At 33.4% G+C, this 17,006-nt stretch overlaps 1 protein-coding gene across 2 annotated transcripts in view; it reads right to left on the reverse strand.

The window, feature by feature from the left end:
- FGF14 (fibroblast growth factor 14) overlaps positions 1-17,006 on the reverse strand; it is a 636,992-nt gene that overhangs the window by 611,565 nt on the left and 8,421 nt on the right. The window contains exon 2 of one of the 2 annotated variants that reach the window (XM_077158613.1): positions 16,889-16,960. The exons of the other annotated variant lie outside the window; for it this stretch is intronic. The gene's annotated coding sequence lies outside the window, so the exon portion shown is untranslated. The remainder of the gene's footprint in view (positions 1-16,888; positions 16,961-17,006) is intronic. 2 annotated transcript variants of the gene reach the window in all.

Raw genomic sequence — 17,006 nt, forward strand, 5'->3', positions numbered from 1 at the left:
ATAAACACTGTGTTAAACTATAGTATTTAACACAGGGTTTAACTATAGTGTTTAAACTATAGTGTTTAACACAGTGTTTAACTATAAACTAGTTAACTAGTTAACTATAAACAGTGTATAACTATAAACACTGTGTTTAACCATAAACATTGTATTTTCTTGTACAGTAAGGTACAAGAAAATATAAAAGTAATTTGCCTAGTACTTCCCTGTTTCCCAGGTCTCAGAAAATGAAATGATCATATTACTACAAAACAGAGGAGAATGCTTATCTGAGTCATATTCAGTAATATGATTACTATTAAAGTCTAAAAAGATTGAAGGGGTTTTTATAATCACTTTTTTGGAAGTTATTCAAAAGTGCGGCAATACTACTTCAAAGAACGGCATTCAAATTTAAATGTCACTCTCTCTTCTATGTTGTTTACCAACAGTTGTGCATTAAATTCGTGAACCTGACTTCCATAATTTAAGCAGTACACACTTATTCTGGTCTTATAATTAAGTCACCATTTTTGAATCAATGGAATAACCACAAGAAAAAGTTTTGTAGTGAGGTTCTCATCACCAGAGGAGTTCAATCACACTGGAAAAATATTTAGTAGAGACTTTATACAAAACCTAAGGAGGTTTATAATCTACTGATGCCTAGATCCAGACACCTGGAGTTTCTTATGTAACTGGACTAGGGTAAGGCCTGGACTATGAGATTGTTTAAACTGTCAAAGTGATTCTAAGATGTGACTAAGTTGAGAAGCACTACTACAGAAGAAACCCAAGCATTGGGTGGAAAGTTGTGACGGATGACATTTAAGGATCCTTCCTACCCTGAGAAGCTGAGTTTGAGTGTTGATATGACCCATGCTATAACACTGTACTAGACCAGACCTAAAGTTTCCTTCATGTGCAAAGTAGCAATAAATTGTTGCCATCATATTTTGTTTTCCTAGGAGTAGTTTCAAAGTACAAAAAGGATGTCAATATTAATTATGTCTCCTTCTTTTAGCATTCTATTTTCTCTGGGTTCTAATTAGATACGGGCAAGATATTAAAAATGAATCAATCAATTCAATTATTAAACATATACTGAGTATCTACTATGCAAAACACTCTTTTAGGTACTGAGTATTCAATAATGACTTAGCGAGAGTCTCGGATCTTACTGAAACTTACAATTTAATAGGCACACCTGACTATAATACAAAAGCAAGGTGAGTATTTTTCTTTAAGTGACTACATCCTGTTATAAAGAAGGGGTAATACAGGCAGAAGAATTTTATCAGAGTAAAGCCTTGTATATCTGATCGAAGAAAATAAATATAATAGTACAAATAAAAAGCTATGTGTCAGATTTTTTGGGTATCAATAAGTAGATATATTAGGCTGCTAACCCTCAATAAATACTACTAAAAAGAATTTTGTCATGCAAAAACAATCAATTTCTTCTAAAGACTTTTCAATAAGGGCTAAAGTGAAATTCTGTAAAGTGACTTAGGCACATTGATAGTTGATGTCATTTCAACTAAATTCCCAATAACTCGAAACAAAAATAATATAATACAAGCTTGCTAGTAAACTATGCTGATTCCTCAGTGTAAAGATTATTTGATGCATGAGAGAACGTCAACTGATAAACATAAATTTGCTAAACTTATTTTAGACAACTAAGCTTATGTAAACCAAAGTTCAGAAAGATGGAGTAATGTGTGAGAGCTAATGTTAAAGGGTAATTTTGGCTAAATAAGCTATAACATCTGGTCACTCATTTCAACTGACTATCACTAATGGAACTGGAAATACAGAGTTATATAGGAAAGGTCACCCAGTCTGGTTAAAAAAAAATAGCACCCCTGCTGCCATAGTTATAACCCATAAATGAAATTAATATTCATACTGGCTTAGTTAATCTTCACTACAAGACGCAGGATTGATCTAGGGGCAGGTGTTCAGCTGGAGCCAGGATTAAGTTTGTTGTCCTCCTTGTTTTCTATTCGAGTACAGTGTATAAATCATAGCTGTGATCAAATCAGAGCCAGCACACACTGTGACACAAATAATAAAATTATTAGCTAAGGTATAAGACATGAAATTATATTAATTAACTAGGAAGGCAATTCTTTGACACAAATCATAATCATTAATGATAATGATGTATAAAATTAAACAAGCCTTTATCAAAAAAGGACTAATTATATCATAAAAATTCCTTTAAAAAAGCACTAATTTTATCATATAAAAATTCCTTCTAACTGAAGTAAAATAAATACTTGAAGTTTAGAAAATAAGACTATTTATATTAAAGGTTACATTTTGACTTCCACATCTCAGTTATGAAAAATATTCACCTGAGTTTTTCTATTCAAAGATAACCAATTCTAAGTCTATGATAACCCAACCTCAACTTAGCCAATCAAATGTCAATAAAAGTCATCTGTCTTGTTTTAGTCTGTCAGTGCTCTCCTTAAAAAGATCAACAGATTAAAAACAAAGCCAAAAATTTACCTATAAGAACAGTGTGTACTAACGTATTTTCTTTCTTTATTAAGTTCAACCCTGGTTAGAAAGAAAAATAAAACTACTGTTAATTTGGATGCTGTAATATCTACAGTCCATTTCTCACACTGACATTCAAATTTTAAAGATTAAGTCAGCTAGTTCTGCTGTCAATAAAAATGCCTGGCTGAACCTATCATTACATTAAATTTGGGAGTCTTTACAAGATGCTGTTCTAGGCTGTGTCCTTCTTTCACACTTTCTCTCCTCTGTGCCCTTATCCCTTACTAAGTTTTCAGTGGTCAGCCAAATATTGATGATGCTCCCATATATTTTTGTAGCCCAGGCCTCTCCTCTGTGTGGTATAAACAACTGCCTAGTCTACAACTCACAAAGATATTATTTCTGACCCACAGCCTGTCCTGAAAACAACCCCTACAACTATATAATTCAAAATCAATAAAGTAAATATATATTAAATGAAGTAACTTAATTATTCCTGCTATGATATTAAATATTCAGGAGGAAATCAAATATATGAAACAGATTATCTTCAGTGGCTAGATTCTCTAAACTACATTTTCTCAGTACCTTGGAACTACATGTTTTCCACTGGTATTCCCAAGCAAAAGTGTGACCTATTACTTATTGTCATTCCCAAGTAATAAGTACCCATCCAAAGCCCAGCAGCACCAGCCATTAGAAACAAACCTAGTCAACCGAATCCTAGAGTGGGAAGTGTCATGCTCAGTTAGTCCAACTCCACTCCCTCCCAAAATGGGACTCTCATTTACGTAACAGAGCATTTCCTAAATGGCCTTTGCTAAAGGCAAATTAAAACTATACTTTAAATCTTTAGGTTACTTTTTTCCCCAGAGAGCAGAAATTAATGACAGAGCCCAAAATATTTAGGTAGGAATAAAGAAAATATACAACAGGAGGGAAAAGTGATAATAATAATAACAACAAAATAATAATGTAGTAGTAATAGAAAAAGCCCACAGCAAAATAAAGAATTAAAAGTGGTAAATAAGATATTTTAAATCCAAGAAGTAAAGGAATGATCAGTCAGTGAATTTCTTAAATAGAACAATAATGGGAAAAAGTTGCTGTAAAATGTGCCTCATTCATTTACAACTAGGATAAAAAGTATCACAAAATGGGAATGACCCATAAAATTAATCTCAAAATTTTTGAGGTCGTGATCATTAGATATAAATAATTAAGAAAGATGATTTTAAAATGAAGCAAAATATGCACATTATAAAAGCCTAGAAAATATTTTTAAATATTCATTTTGGCCTATATAAAGATGACTAAGACGCAATTCAATAATATTCACAGGAAAGGAAGGTATTGTAATATTCTAATAGATATGTGACAATGTTCTTTAGTTGAAGAACAATATAAGGATTTAAAAACTGTTGGCAGCCAGTCCTACTCTGGGCAAAATACAAAATGCCCTACGCTCTACTAGACAGTAAAGGCTTTAAGAGCTGGTTAGGCCTATCAAGTACAAAAGGAGATGTAATAAGAACAAGGCTTCTATTAGGCCTCTAAATTTATCTTCAGCTTTTACTTGGAGACTGCAATTTTTAAAATTTATTTATGTGCCTTACAGCATTAGCTAAAGATAAAAGCCTCAAAAGATTATATTACTTAATAAAAAAAATTAATTTTAGCATAGGTCATTCACTGGAGAATGTAGGAAAGAAACTAATAACATTTCTAACAAGGAAATGGGGAGAAACTAATAAAAAATGTCTATGTGCTAGGTACTGCGTTAGATGCTTTACATATATAATCTCTTTTAATTATTACATATATACAAAGGAGGTATTCTTCCTTTTACTAAAAAGAGAGCAGCAAGCAAGCAAACCCAAAAAAATCATAATGCGGAGTCAGAGAAATTACAACTAAGATTCTAGTCTTCAGCTCCACAAATTATACTCTTACACTTTTATCAGTAAGTAAAATAACAATAACAAAAATAACTCTTTAAATACACAATTTTTGTATATTTTGTAAATATTTAATTATTTAACAGTAATTTTCAAAGACAAAAAGAACATGAGCATTTAGTTGAACATGCCTTCAAACACGGTTACCCAGAACTAGCCCATCTAGATCAATAGTACCAGGACATTTGGCCAGCACAAGCTTGAAGAAGATATAATCATTGGACCTGGAAGTTTATCAGAATTTACAATTATATAGAGGACAAAAAAGATTAATATTTTCTATGCTTCCCAGAGTATATTTTCTATTAAAGGAAAACATTTGGCAAATCAAAATTTGGATTTTTAAATATTTTATTTTTTAACATGATATCATCAAAAGCCACATTAAAGTGGCTTATTTGTACTATACACTCAAGTTTAAGTTGAAAATATCTAAATGGTGTTTAAAAGATTTCATCATTCTTCCAAGGAACCAAACTTATTCTAACTCTATTCGTTCAGCAAATCCACTAGGTGTCAGGCAGCATGTTTGACATAGCAGACAAAAAAATAGAAAATAAATAAGTCTGTTTGTTCTTTTAGGTATCTCTTGTATACCTGTGTAATGTGGATGTGTATACACATACACACACACACGCACGCACGCATACACACATAAACATATTTATGTATATAAACGTACATACAAATATTTACATTCATGCACATAGTTTATATATACACATTTATATAGAGATAGAGTTAAACACACACAAATAGCAAATAGACAGTTCAATAGGAAAAAATATTTACTGTATTTTTCTGGATATTAAACGTGGAGATAGATTTAAGGCAAGAACAAAAGGCTAATATGCTCATGTTAATGGCACAACCTGTTCTAAAGTTTGAGGGTCCAAGTAAACAAGTGAGAAAGGTGAAATAAGTCATCTCACACAGCTGTACTCTACCCTGGCAATGTAACTGAAATGAACATATTTTCATTCCATAAAAGTAAAAGTTTACCTATGGGGGGAAAATATCAATCTCACTAATGAAATAAAACAAAGATCCTCCAAGTTCTTCAATGGAAAGCCAACTGGACCCCTTATAGCCTAAGATTCATCTTCCTCACCAATGATCACTTCAAAAGAGAGAATAAAGGTACTGTTCCAAATTTAATACCCTGGATTAAGGAAATGATCTTTCTCCAAATTCCAAGACAAGGCAGAAATATTTATATATAGGTTAATTGAGTATTTGGATAGAACACAAAGGAAATCAACATAGAATGCCATGGAGCTAGATAACCTAACAATAGATTACCTTTTTTTTCAATTTAGAGTTCAGTAACTGGATGCTTCCCTACTCAGCTCCCAACCTTGCCAAAATGTCCATTGCTTCCAGAAATCTAAAAAATTCAAACCCAAGAGAAGGCTCAGTGAGAGCAAGAAGCTTCTTCTACCTGTTAACTCCCTCTTTCAAGGTTCAAATTCATAGCTGAAGTTTTCCTCAGATGATTGATCTGAGAATGTCTACCTGCATTAGGGGTGGTGCTACCTATTTATAAAAGCATGTCTTTACCAGATAATAGGGTGATATCTTAACTATAAAGAACAATATGCTGTAGCAGAAGAGGTTGTTCTGTTATATCTTTAGATGACATTCATATCAAGGAATGTTTAAGTTTTACATGAGATATTTAAGAAGTGAACTAGAATAAATTTAAATAAAGTATAATTTATATCTCACGGTGAATTCTTATCTTAACTTTAGAACTAAGTAGTCAACTTAAATGTAAATATAGTATCATATTGTCAGTATATTAATGAAATTCCCATGCTTTGAAAATAAACATAGATTAAAAAGTCAGAGCAATTTTATAATCAAAGATAAATACATAGAAATTATTCACAAAATATATCTACAAATAGTCTGTGTTCCATTTCTACAAGGGTATTAATTTCCTTTAAAGTGCTTATATGCTAAGAGCTACAGTAAAAGCAGTCATTCATTGCTACTTAAACTTGTCATAGTACCCTACTATAATTTCATATAGTATATAATATAATTTATTTATTTGAAATGCCAAGGTACCTTTAGATTGTTCTCTGGTAAAATGAATTAAGAAAGGTGAAATGGCTTTTTGGATACATATCAATTCTGTGCTGGTTTTAAAGGATGTATGAACCCTAGAAAAGCCATGTTTTAATTCTAATTCCATTTTGTAAAAGCAGCCGTTTCTTCTAATCCCTATTCAGGACTGCATGTTTGAGACTATAATCAGATCATCTCCCTGGAGATGATGATTTAATCAAGAGTGGTTGTTAAACTGGATCAGGTGATGTCATGTCTCCACCCATTTGGGTGGGTCTTGGTTAGCTTCTGGAGTCCTATAAAGGAGGAAATATTTTGGAGAATGAAGGAGATCCAGAGAGAGCAGAGAATGTTGCAGCACCATGAAGCAGAGAGTCCATCAGCCAGCGCTCTGGAGATGAAGAAGGAAAATGCCTCCCGGGGAGCTTCATGAAACAGGAAGCCAGAAGAAAAGCTAGTACTCACCATGTGCCCTTCCAGCTGAGAGAGAGAAACCGTGACTGCGTATACCATGTGCCTTCTCACTTGAGAGAGAAATCCTGAACTTCATCGCCTTCTTGAACCAAGGTATCTTTCCCTGGATGCCTTTGATTGGACATTTCCATAGATTTCTTTTGATTGGAACATGTTCTCAGCCTTAGAACTGTAGACTAGCAATTTATTGAATTCCCCTTTTTGAAAGCCATTTTGTTTCTGGTGTATTGCATTCTGGCAACTAGCAAACTAGAACAAATTCCAAGTGAGATTTATAATTCTCATAAGATTTCAACAAATGGTGCTGGGACAACTGGATATCCACATGCAAAAGCATGACGTTGGACTCTTGCCTCATACCATATAGAAAACTTAACTCAAGATAGAACTAAATACAAGAGCTAAAACTATAAATTTTGAGAAGAAAACATAGGACTAAATCTTCATGACTCTGGGTTAGGCAATTATTCTTAGATATAGAACATCAAACACACAACTGACAAAAGTAAAAAGATAGAAAAATTGGACTTCATCAAAATAAAAACTTTGCACTTCAAAGAACACATTTAAAAAATGAAAAGACAACCCTCAGAATGGGAACATATTTGCAAATCGTATACTTGATAAGGAACTTGTATCCAGAATATACAAAGAACTTTGAGAATTCATAATAAGAAGATAAATAAGCCAACTAAAAAGTGGGCCAAAGGATTTAATTAGACATTTCTCCAAAGATATACAAATGGCCAATAAGCACATATAAAGTTGCTGAACATCATTAATCACTAGCAAAATGCAAATAAAAAACACAATGGCATACCGCTTCATATAGAGTAGGGTGATTATAATCAAGATGTTGAGAAATTGGAACCCTCATACACTGCTAAAGGGAATGTAAAATGGTGCAGTCACTTTGGTAAACAGTTTGGCAGTCCTTCAAAATGTTAAACACAGAGTTACCATCTGACCCAGCAGTTCCTCTCCTATGTATATACCCAAGAGAACTGAAAACATACATCCAACAAGTTTATACAAGAACATTAATAGCAGCATTACTTATAGTAGCCAAAAAGTGGAAACAACTTAATGTCCACCAATTAATGAATGAGTAAACTAAACATGGTATATTCATAGAATGGAATACTATCTGGTAACAAAACAGAACTAAGTACTGATACATGCTACAACATGGATGAACCTTAGAAACAAATACACTAAGTGAAAAAAGCACACAATATGAAATGTCCAGAAGGAAGTCCACATATATACAAAGTACATTAGTGTTTACAAGGGAATGGGGGAAAGGGAAAAGAATAAACCCACAACTGCTAATAGGTTTGGGATTTCCTCTTAGGTTGATGAAAATGTTCCCAAATTAGATAGTGGCAATGGTTGCACAACTCTGTGAATATACTAAATAGTAAATGAATACCCTGTGAATATACCTAAATGAATATACTTTCATAAGGTGAATTTTATGATATATAAATTGAATCTTAATAAAGTTATTATTAAAAATGAGATTAATAATTGATAATCTTGGTTTGAAGAATACAAGTATAACTATATTTAATTTTACCACAAATTATTTTAGATTTCCGGTATTTCAGAAAACGTTCTTGAAACGTTCTTTAAAGTTTTCATATTATTCCCTAGATAAATATACCTTAATGGTAGTCAAGTAAGCATAATTAAAAGAACAAAAACTGCGCAAAGACCCCAAGGTCATTGTCAGTCAGTTTTGTGAATAATAAACCGATTTTCAATCATAATTTTACAGTCATTATTATCTTCATTGTACAAGACACTTTTCAACTTAAATACCTCTAACATCATGAAAGGACAGTCATGGACTTTTCATTCTGTTTTGAATACTTTAGTTCCAATCCTAGCTTAATTTGAAGCAGAGTGGAATCTCATGGCCTGGCTGACAGTGGCAAGGGGGAGAAGGAAAAGGAGAGAAGAGAGGATGGATCAGTTCATTCTTCCATCTCGAACAATTCTGTTTCTTTAGCTCCAGGATGGCTATCCTCAGTCACCCTTTCAACACTCAAGTACCCACGAGTCCCCTAGACAGACTGGTATTCTGTCTTATTCATGCATTCCATGAGGTCAAGCACACTGTTCTTCATGTATAAGGAATTCTATAAGTTTAAGGTATAGAATCCACTATTGGAAATGGGAAATTATGCATTAAAATGTTACAGATTTTTATAGCTTTTTTTTTTTTTAAAGGAAACTGTCTTAGTTTTCTGGGGCGTCTATGGCAGATTCTGCACAACAGATTGGCTTAAACAATGGAATTCATTGTTGCACAGTTATGGAGGCCAGAAGTCCAGCACTGAGGTATTGGCAGGGCCTGTCTTCTTCCAGAGTCTGCAGTGTTCCGACAATCCTCTATCATATGGCCATCTTCCTCTCCTTGTGTCTCTCCTCTGCTAGCCACTGAATTCCGCATTCTACTGACTTCTAACTGGCTTCTTCTGACAGACTGCATCTCAATTTCCTTTGTTTATAAGTGCACTAGTCAAATGGATTAAGGCTTAGTCTGATAAAATTTGGCCTCATCTAAATAGAATCTTCAAAGATCTATGCACAAATGAGTTCACTTTAATAGTTTAAACATCTTCAAATATCCTTTTTGCAAATGGATTCACACCCATTGGAACACAGAATAAGACTGTCTTTTGTGGGATACATGATTCAATCCTCAAAAAACACCAACCCTCAAATGTTAAAATCTAAAATATTAGTTCTTAATCATGCTGTCCTATCACTAGTATGCCATGATCAGTGAAATATGTTTAAGTCATATGTTTCTACTAATAAAGTATCAATGGTTGCAAATGACTAACTTTTCTTATATAATTAAAATATATTTAAAGCTATTCTTCTACTAATATCTTTCCTACTCTATTTCTAATATTATTTTTCTTAAGAAATAGAGAAAGGAGGAAGTTACAACTAGTGGGAAGGGAAAATCATTCATAAAAGTATACAGGAATCTTCTTTCACTGCAAGTGTATACCAAATGGTCTTTGGGCTTTGAAGGGAATTAATGTATTTCATCTATCATACATATATATGAAAACAACTCATACTCAAAATTCTTTTTTTAATATAATTATTATCAATACTATATCAAAATAGATTTTAGGTGTTAAAGTAAGAGCTGTCAAAACTAAAACTAAAATTGTCACAAACTTTTTTGGGGTGTGAAAATTGCTGTCACAGTTTCCATACTTTCAAATATAAATGTAATTGATTTTTGCTCAGTGCTACAAAAACTCAATGCTAACATTAAGATCACTTATCTAAAAATATAAAGTTGTTCTGTAAAATACAACCTAAAATAAAATTATGCTAGATATATGACTATTATCCATCACATATGACAAAGAAGACAAAAATGGCTGAGAACTTCTCTTTTGAACTACATGCAGGAAAGAATGCTAGACTATTATATTTGGGAGATGGACAGGATAACTGTTTTGACAAAATTGATATGCATAGATTTCCAATATTATTATGGCTACAAAATGACAAACGGCTCATATGTTCTCTCTTGGAAGAGCAACTCTGAAATTATTGTATCCCTCCAATATGTATCCTACTGCTCTACATATTTTGTTTCTTTTATTAAACCACTATTTCCAAACAAATTGGAAATCAGTCCCAAGCGTGATCACAAGTTGATTAATTTTAAGAGAGTTTTAGAATCAAGGTAGCTATCTCCTCCTTCCTTGCCAGTGAAGTATCTGAAGGAAAACCAACAAACAACCAAAACAATGCATGAAAGCATCTATAATCAAATAACCAGGGCTTTCTCTCCTTTGTTCCTTTAGATAAAAGGTTTATAAGGAGGTATAAAAGAGTCATTGCAATTTTTAGATTATAAAGCAAAAAAAAAAAAAAAAAGTTGGCAACTATTGCCAAGTATGTCTAACCATATGCAATGGGAATCGGTGATACAGGATATCTTAAAACTCCTGCAGTGATTACATGGAGGCAAAAGATACAGAAGTTGTCCAGAGTATTTTTCATTTCCTCCCTGTGAATTTCTAAAGAACCTAGTGTTCTACTGCCTATATATTTCTCTTTCATATCTTATTTTTTGTTATTCATCTATTTGTCACGAAACAGAAAAATCATGGTAACAGACAACACTGAACTCTATAGATGAGCCCACAGAGTGATAAGCATAGCCGGTAGACATATATGCAATAATATTTAATAGTATTTTTACCAATTACAAATTTTAAAAGATGCAAGAGGAAAAAGATCAAAGATCCATCTTACATTAAGACCTCAAAAGTAAAAGAAAAAGCACAACTAGACAAAAAAATTGTCAAAATGCACAGAGATAATAACGCCTTCTGTTTTAGATAACAAAAATAAAAGAGCAAGGTCATGATTCACAGAGTGAGTTGAATAATCATAGTTTTCTATCTTTAAGGCTCTCACAAATACAGATTAGTAGACATCAGAGAACTTGAAGAAGAAAGTACCAACTTGTCTATGCCAACCCATATCAGAGAGCTTTGATAGCGATTCTGAAGTGGCATCTTTATACACAAAAAATTAAAAATTTTTAATCATAGCTATGCTAATACAACAACATTCAGACCCTTAAGTCTGTAGTATTCAGACTTTTAAGCATTGTGCCACTATTGCCTTTACCCTAAATTTCAGATAGCTTGATGAAATTACTTACTCACTCACATACTGATATAACAGAGGTCAGTAGGCTCACATTACCAATTTACTCACACCAGAGTAAGTCTACAACTGCTATCACCACCTAAAACGTACCCCTTTCCCTTCACCTATGAATTAAGCTTGTGACCTTATAAATATTGGTTGTACAAACTGTGATCTTTAACAAGGATCCTAGTGCTAAGCCAAAGAAATTTAACTGGTGTGGATAAGGCTTTACTATTACATTTTGGTAAAGTTTTAATAGCCATTAATAAATTCATGCTTGTTTCAACAAAAATCACCTTCTTAAAAATGTCATTTTGTAAGTTTTCTGACATTCTTACATGTTAAGACATCCTGGAGACAGATGTTGATCCCATAAAACAGAATTCAAATTTTATAACAGGAAAGAACACCAAAATTCATTTTTAAAAATTGTGCATTCAACAGATTTTTTTCTTAATGTATCTCTTCACTGAGAAATGGTCATCAAAGGTTACTAAAGCGCTACTAGAGCCAGAGCAGCTTTTAGAATTCGTATAAACAAAATGTGATCTAAGCTGTTGAAAAGGCCCTTGTATCCAAATAGCCTGTAACATTTTTCGTCCTTTCAAGTTGTAGTATTTCTACACTATACTAGAAAAACTACACCTTGCAAGGAAATAAATTGCTAAGAGTATATAAGTACTATTACATCTTGAAGAAAGTACTGAAAGGCATTCTTCTCTTATTTAGAAAGTAACACTTGCTACAATGCCATCAAGGTTATAGAATTTAAATTGAGAAGTGGCCTCTAACTATATAAGAAAATGTATACTGTATGTTCATCTAGACATCAACTACATTTTGGATGCAATTATTGACTCTCCACACCATTTCTCCATCTTTCAGAAGAAGCTGAGATCTTTTTTAGATTCAACCCTTCCAAACTGCTCTGTAATTTTTCTCCTGCCTATATTACATACCCAGAACCATCCCTTCATCCAAGTAATTGTTTCCCAACTGACTAAAAGATGACTAAAAGACATTTTTCACTTCATTGCTTTCTTATTACAAAATCCCTCCTTCCTCCCAGTAGTACCCTCCCCACAATCAGTTACACCAGATACACTTTCCAAATGTAATACAGCAATCCTCAATCATGTCACTCCCCTTTTCAGGAACATAATTTTCACCAATCCAGTCTAACTCCTCTGCCAGTTTTCTGGACTCCAAAATGCAATTCCACTAATCCTCCAAATTAAGATTCTATTAATTTTATCAGAGTTCCCCAATTATGTACTTTTCAGTCTATCCATAAAAAATTGCAGCCTTTGCATTTCACTCATAATATTCCCTTTGCCAAGAACACAGTTCTCGCTCCTGCCAACTGAAAAATGCCTTCAAGAATCTTCTCAGGTCATACTGTTCTAAAAGATAGTTCCTTCTTCCTCATCCATCATAGATTGGACTCATACAGTACTCCAGTTAGACTTAGGTTATCCAGAACTTTCTCATATTTAGCATTCTAAATATGCATTTAGAATATAAATTCTATATTGTCTATCTTCTCAAAACCTCAGAATCATTTTCTGGATAATTTAATAACATATTTTCCAAGTACTAAATCCATCATTGGAGCAACAAGAATGTAAATACTGAGAAAACACTAAAAAAAAAAAAAAAAAAAAAGAGAGAAAGAAAGAAAGAGTTGCTTGGCAAATATAGATTTATATGACTTCTGCTAGGGGGCAATTTTCAAAGGTATTTCTGCATGTTTTGTGGCAGCTTTCATCCTGGACTGTATTTTCAAGGATGTTTACATAGCAAACAACCTCAGGATCCAGGATGTCTCCATACAGGAGAGAGGATAGATTTGCTTCTTAATCAGGATAATAAATAATGTCTCTTTGCAGGGCAAAGGTTGGGCAGCTTTGTTAGAATCCCCTTAAAAGTTTGGGGACTTCCTAAGTTCAGTGTTTCTCAGCTGTAACACAACACAAACTCACTGTGTGCACAGTATCCATTTGGGCTACTCTGCATCATCCCTGTGGCCTTATGGAACCTGGGAGGCAAAACGAACTGATTCAAACATGAAACTCATGCTGACTGTTCCTGCTGTATCCTGAGTAATAAAATCATTTATCTCTGACCCAGGAGTCTCCTGTTTTCTGTCACCATCTATGAAACAGCGGCAGGCTAACTGGTTAGCTTATAAACTGATTAAACTCTCACACCCTTTATAGTTCCTGACAATATCAGGATATTAACTAAAAGTATGTTCAATAGTGGTTTCCAGTTTACAAAATAGAACAGAAGCTGCCACAACAGTTTCTATACACCTAATATACAATGATATGGATGAATCTCAAAAACATTAAGTGAAAGAAGTCAGAGTTAAAAGAGTAAGGACTCCCTGACCTCATGATAAGTGGCTCTATCACAGGCTAAACTAAAGTGAGAAATCAGAATGGTGATTGCTTCTTGCAGGGGACTTGGGTGGGAACTGAATGGAAAGGGGAGGAAATGTTCATGGGTGAAAGAAACATTCTGTATCTTGATTAGGATGGTGGTTGTAAGGATGTAGACATTTGTCAAAATTCATCACACCATGCAGCTAAGATCTGTGCATTTTAGTGTATATAAATTATTCTTCAATTAAAAAGCATTAAAATTCTAAATATCTAAACACTGAATAGGTTACAGCCCCTTTTAATTTCAGGAAATAACAATTCACAGAAACATTAAGACAAATAGTGACTGTCAGGTACATCCTATTGAACATTCTCTTTAGTGAGGTAGCTGCAATACAGTAGATTAAGAGTGTACATTCTGGAGTAAGACTACCTGGGTTTGTACCCAGCTCTTATAATTACTACGGGATGCTCTCAGACAATTTATCTACCCTTTCTATGGCTGGGCTTTGCCATTTCTAGCATGCAGAAGTTCCTACTTCAGTCGTGAAGATTAAATTAGGGAATACACTAATTTAATGAGTAGAAAGCATACACTAAAGATCAGTCATTGTTATTATTTACATACAGCATAGCAAAAGATGACACAGGATCCAAACTAATTCAGGTTATTTCTGATGAAGCAGAAAAGTCAGATAAATGTCCCATTGGGCAAATATTGCAAGTTCAGAGACATGTGTCTCAATTACTACAACTGAATTGTTATAATTTTTGTCTTTTTCCCTAATGCAATGCATATAAAAGTTGAAAACCCAATGGAATACTAATAATCACTTAATATGCATATGAATATTAAAAACATAAAAAAATAGTAAATGAAAGATAAAAATCCCTAGGAAAACAAGTCATTTGGTAATAAAAGAGGAAAAAGCACATCGGGTTACTGTTCTCAATTTGTCCCATTAGTAAAATGTTGAGGAACAATGACAGTAACTACTAAGTGTTTAAATAGGAAACTGACTCAGGCCTCCTAGAAAACAGCACCCTTTCTTTGCTTAAGAATCACAACACCTGGTCTACAACAGCAACATAACTAAAGAAGATGAATTTCAGACTTTGAAATAAGTGGTTGTTTCTTAAAAACCTACAATTAAGGGATATTATTTTTGTTTTAGTCCTTAAACCTTATTTTTACATTTCTTATTTTTTAAAGTATAATAATAGTATACCATGTGCTCTACACAGGAAGTGAGAAGAACAGACGTCACGTTTCCTCCCAAACTACACTTTCTAGGAGGCAGCATTTCAGAAAAGGTTACCACACACTTCAATGATCTACTGTAATTGTGAAGACAACAAAATGTTACAGGGAAAAAAAAAAAGACCATTTTAATTACAACTACATTCATTTATATCTAAAAAGCAGGTGCACACACTTGCATGGGTAAATTCAATAAAGCTCACTCTTCCTTCTCTTTTCTTGCCAGAACTGAATAGTTACTCTGAAAACTTAGCTTTTAATTGCACTACTTAGCTCTTCAAAATGAATGAAGTATTATGTACAGAAACATCTGTTATTCACAAAGGATTTTATATAATCATAAAATGTCTTTTGACTTTTCTTTATTTGAAAGCATTTTTTCACCACTACATATTTTAGTTTGAAGTCAAGAAAATGAACTCTATTCCAGAGCAATGCTTCTAAAATTGCCCATTTAAATTTTTATCTAAAAAGAAAAACCTGTCAAAGTTTTCCACTTGTTAATAAAGCTACTTCATCCCCTCAAATTTGAACATTCTGAAGAGATCCACGTTTTAAGGAGAGGGGAGTGTTCTAATAGCAAAGGTTCAGAGCATCAGGAACAACGGGAGTTGTCCAAATAAAAACCCTGTAGTCAGAGAATTCTAGACTCCTTCCTCTCCTTTCTTACCAAATTCAAACTAACCACAGAGAAAGATGACTCCAACTCTCTTCAGCCTCTCATTCCCTTACCTTGGATCACATCACTTCTCACCACTTCAGCTGCTTCCTCTATGGCCTTACTACCTTCAATCTTGCTCAAAGTTATTTTCAGCACTGTAGCTGTAACAGTTGCCTAAAGGACAAATCTAATCATGTCACAGAACAGAACTCAAAGTTTTATTTCCTCCAAAAAGCCTTCCATGATCTCGTCTTAGACCCTTTATTACTTTTGACCACCAACAAATTAAAGTACATATCATTATCAAAACTGATCCCATTTTTTTAATCTCCTGCAAATTCCTTAAGAATTCTTCTTCATCCCTGTATCTCTAGCATCAAAAATTGGAACAAAGTAGCATTTTTTAACGTGTTCACTGATTGAGCAGATCTAAGAAGACTAAAAAGGAGAAAGAGGTGCAATTGCTCCAAAGGGAATATAGTTACTACAGTGAAAACAAAGAGCATGTGGACCTAAAAAAATGTTAAAAGAAATAAGTATTTCCTAAATTTCAGATTAGACATAGACCCTCAAAATAATTTTTTCAACTACTCAATTTTACAAATAAGGTTAGGGAAAAAAAACAAATTATTCAAAATATTTAAGTGACTTTTCCCAATAGCTCAAAGATAAAAGAAAAAAAAAACTAGTATATACAGACCAAAAAAAAAGTGCTTAGAGACTGTAGGAATAGACAATCTGGAATATAATAGATACAATGGAATGCCATCTGTTTCAGCACCAACCATGCAACTCTATAAAATCATAAAGAGCTCTTGGTAGTGTCACCAGTAAAATACGATGTGTTCCTTCTTCCAATGCTCAAAGCTGCTACCTGTGTTTGAGTCTACAATTCCAAAACCGGATCCTGGAAGTCACTTCCTCCACTGTGAAAGAGTTGCCATACCTGTAAAAGGAGCAGGTTGTTCATGATCCCTTAGCTCTCTCTCTCT

The sequence above is a fragment of the Tamandua tetradactyla genome, chromosome 4 (assembly GCF_023851605.1).
Source record: "Tamandua tetradactyla isolate mTamTet1 chromosome 4, mTamTet1.pri, whole genome shotgun sequence".
Taxonomy (NCBI): domain Eukaryota; kingdom Metazoa; phylum Chordata; class Mammalia; order Pilosa; family Myrmecophagidae; genus Tamandua; species Tamandua tetradactyla.